Raw genomic sequence first — 4151 nt, 5'->3', positions numbered from 1 at the left:
AGTTTGATCAAACTTAGACTTTATTACAATGAGATTTATTTCTGGGCTGCCTCATACTGTTGATTTTATCAACCATACAGGTCAACACGTTCCATCTTTGGCGACCAAGATTTCCTTGTTGGTTTCACTGAGGAGAGAATTGTGACATGACATAGTATTGATTCAGTCATTCAACTCAGATGGTATTTATAGTAACAAATAAAACAAAGTAAGTCATTTTTTCTGGACAATTAGAAGACAAAATGTGTCTAAGGTGAAAACTTGTGTTAAGGAAAGACAAGAATTCATACTTTCTACTATATTCTCTAAAGAATAATAACATTCAATGGTTGATTTGCACTTTTTACTGTATTTTTAAAGAGAAAACTGGAGACATCCTTTTGTATAAACGGTTTTCAATGTTACATTCGGTGACTAGCAGGTCGGGACAAAAGTATTTTTGTATTTTCCAAAGAATCAGCTTAGGTGACTTAAGGTTATTATGTGAATTGTGAGTGTAGAGCAGCTAAGTGTACTCACCGCATCTCCTTGCAGAGGAGACACTCATTGCCATAACTCTGTCCATTGCTTCCACACACAGGGATCACATTGAATGTGCATGCAAAGATCTTTGGATCAGGACATGTAGCCTCGTAGACGTATAAAAACCAAACATTACATAAAATTCTGCTCAAACATAAGTTTTATTCATTCAGGAAAAAAATATTTGATTCTAAAATTCATATCACCTTTCTTGATCCAGCCTTGCTTACAGCAACTTTAGAAAAAACAAAGCAAGTTCATTTTTATAATCCAAATTGCATTCACCATGTTGACTTCACAGTTGAAATAACCAGCTTTAGATGACTGCTTTCAGCCATTACTATCAGTATGAATCAAGCTGTAAGGTGTCTATTATGCATTCAAAAAATGAATCTAGATAATTTAATATGTGTAGTATTATTATAAGACTTCACCATAACGCAGTGAACAGCATTAACAATTTAAAATATTCTTTGTAAAATGAAATGAAAAAACTACTTTGAAAAATACTTTCAGAGCAAATTAAACAAGAAATGTAAATAAGATTTTTTTTACCTGCTGCAACATAGATGATCAGAAGCCCCAGCAAAAGTCTTCCAGTCATGGTGTTCGTTGGTGAATAACTGAGTGGACAGATCGGTGGGTGTATATATACAGGTCTACTGTCAGTCACCGCCTCTCATTATATGTAGCTGTTTGCTAGGAGTGAGTGACACAGGGACTCACTGATCCACACCTCCAGGTTGTACAGCAGGGACGCCAGAATGTAATTTGGTCTGGATGATGACAAAAAAGTTAAGGTCATACATGTAGAAGTAATAGCAGAGGGGAGAACAGCAGATGCTAGAGAACTCAACCAAGAAACTCATGGGGCGATGAAGTAGGAGTTTGCCCTGTAATTGCTGGGTTGCCGGTTTGAGCATCTCTTCTGTCCAGTAGAATCCAGTGGATTGCTACCATCAGTGTGTGAATGTAGTGTGAAGTGCTATGGGGTCCTCTTGGCTTGATAAAGCACCAATCAACCACAGGCCATTTACCAATGACCAAAACGTTAAGTACCTTGGAATACCATAAACAAATGGCAACCACAAAGAGACCTCAAGGAAGGCAGCAACAGACGAGACAAGGAGCTGCACCGAGTAAGGCAAATCCTGAGAAGCCAGCTAAGTGGCAACAGCAAGAGCAAGAGCCGGGTAACTGATATGCCTTGCCGGTGATAAGTTGCCCAAAGAATGAGATTTAGACCTGTGATGTTAAACATGAATGGTACTCAGCACTGCACCCCAAATCCAGTATCCACAGGTTATCCACTAACAGCACAGGAGGGAAAAGAACGCAAAACCCATTGTGAGGTAATGCAAAAGTATTGCTAGACAATGCAATGCTTTGCGAGGTTGCAGAAAATTAAAAAATCCCTTATGTCCAATAGAGAGATACCAAATTTGACTTAAGAGAAATTTGACTTCTTTGTCTTGAAATTTGGGTTTCTGTCTCTTTAATAACTCCTGCTCTTTCTGAAACCCCGCCTTCAGGAAGTCATGGCAACGTTGCTCCCCTGTCAATCCTTTTAACAAAATATTTCCCAGTGTTTCTCTAGCAGGTAGCTCTTATAATGAGCTCAGTAGATGCACACTTCCACCAGGTGTTTGCTAATTGAATCTTCTGAAGGAGCTGAGTGGAGGAGTGGTGGTGGAGGTTTGCTCTAAGAGGAGGAAACTCAGCTTAAAGTTTCTGATTATATTTTAACATGAATGTTAGAATGTTTCAGAAGTGGCGCTCGGTTCACCCAGGCTGTTTGCACAGCTGAGTGGTTTCCATGCAGGACTAAAGGATTTCTCTGACTTGCATGAAAGAATCAAAGCAAAACTCCAGGTATGTTTGTGATAAGGGAAAAACATCCTAACATGATGTAAAGCTCAAAAAGGTTGATTTGAGATAACAATACTGCATCTTAAATATTCATTTTAAAATGTATCATTTCCACTGGCAGTTTTTTGTAAAAAAAAAAAAAAAAAGTCTTATGATTTAGAAAGAAATCTGCCAGTGGAACTTGTACTTTATCAATATTAAGACATTATTGACTTAAAACTAGCTCCTACATCTTGGAGAGAAGTTGCTTGTAACATAGTTTTGTCAAGTGTTGTCAGATATTTGCACTAGTAAGACTTTTGTTTTTTCAGTGTGGTGAACCTAATATGCATCACAAATTGATGCATAATATTGAGAAAAACAACCAGAAGGTCACAGTTTGATCAAACTTAGACTTTATTACAATGAGACAACAGTGGATATCATTTTTCTGGGCTGCCTCATACTGTTGATTTTATCATCCATACAGGTCAGCAGTGTCCCTCTTTGACGACATAAATTCTCCTCTTGGTTTCACTGAGGAGAGAATTGTGACATGACATAGCAGTGATTCAGTCATTCAGCTAATATTTATTTATAGCAACAAATAAAACAAAGTAAGTAATTTTTTCTGGACAATTAGAAGTCAAAATGTGTCTAAGGTGAAAACTTGTGTCAAGGAAAGATAGGAAGTTGTACTTTCTACTATATTCTCTAAAGAATAAAAACATTCAATGGTTGATATGAATTTTTTTGCTGCATTTTTATAGAGGAAAAACTGGAGACATCCTTTAGTATAAACAGCTTTCAATTTTGTCACGTTCGGTGACTAGCAGGCTGGGACAACAGTACTTTTCTGTTTTCCAAAGAATCAGCTTAGGTGACTTTAAATTAATATGTGAATCATTGAGTGTCTAGGAGCTGTGTGTACTCACTACATCTTCTTGCAGAGGAGACAATTATTGGCATAAGTGACTCCATCAGTGCCGCACACAGGGCGCATAATCTTTGTGCATCCGTAGATCTTTTTTGTAGGACATATGACCTGTGAAAAACGCAACATTACATAAAATTCTTCTGAATCAGTTAATTTTATTCATATATTTAATTCAACTTTCATTTTACCTTATGGTATCGCTGAGGATACATGGCTGCAGCATCTTAAAAAAAAAGAAAGCAAGTGTCTTTTTAATGCAACTTACTTTTACCAATGTTGACTTCAAAGTTGATATAACCGGCTATAGATGACTACTTTTAGCTCTGATTATCAGTACGAATCGAGCAGTAAGGCATCTGTTATGCATTCAAAAAANCTTCAAAGTTGATATAACCGGCTATAGATGACTACTTTTAGCTCTGATTATCAGTACGAATCGAGCAGTAAGGCATCTGTTATGCATTCAAAAAAGAATGTTGACAATTTTGGAGGTATGTTTTTTTTTTCATAATCAGCATGCATAGTTAAAATATCCTTTGTAAAAAAAAAATAAAAGAATAAAATTAAATCTAAAAAAATACCTTGAAAAAATGCCTTCAAAACAAACAAGAAAATACTTAATTTTTTACCTGCTGCAATACAGATGATCAGAAGCCCCAGCACAATAAGTCTTCCGTTCATGATTTTTGTTCATGAATAACTCCGAATAAGCAGATATGCGGGTATATTTATACAGGTCTCCTATCAGTCACCGCCTCTCATTGTATCCTCCTGACTACCAGAAGTTCATTCTTGTCCTTTGTAGAGGACATTTCTAAACTTGAATATCTCCCACTCCCTGCAT

At 36.6% G+C, this 4151-nt stretch overlaps 2 long non-coding RNA genes across 2 annotated transcripts in view; both read right to left on the bottom strand.

Moving 5' to 3' along the window:
* Positions 1-2: 2 nt before the first annotated feature.
* Positions 3-4151, bottom strand: part of LOC103148760 (uncharacterized) — a 13163-nt gene continuing 9014 nt past the window's right edge. Inside the window, exon 3 of the long non-coding RNA XR_001664153.1 lies at positions 3-127. This is a non-coding gene — a long non-coding RNA (uncharacterized LOC103148760). The remainder of the gene's footprint in view (positions 128-4151) is intronic.
* LOC103148750 (uncharacterized) lies at positions 2764-3397 on the bottom strand. Its single transcript, XR_001664152.1, has 2 exons — positions 3306-3397; positions 2764-2907 (listed from the first exon to the last, which is right to left on the bottom strand). It is a non-coding gene; the product is annotated as an uncharacterized LOC103148750 (long non-coding RNA).

This window comes from Poecilia formosa, unplaced genomic scaffold (assembly GCF_000485575.1).
Source record: "Poecilia formosa unplaced genomic scaffold, Poecilia_formosa-5.1.2 Scaffold211, whole genome shotgun sequence".
Taxonomy (NCBI): Eukaryota; Metazoa; Chordata; class Actinopteri; order Cyprinodontiformes; family Poeciliidae; genus Poecilia; species Poecilia formosa.
Note: the sequence above shows the minus strand (reverse complement) of the source record. Positions and strands in the feature narration are given on the sequence as shown.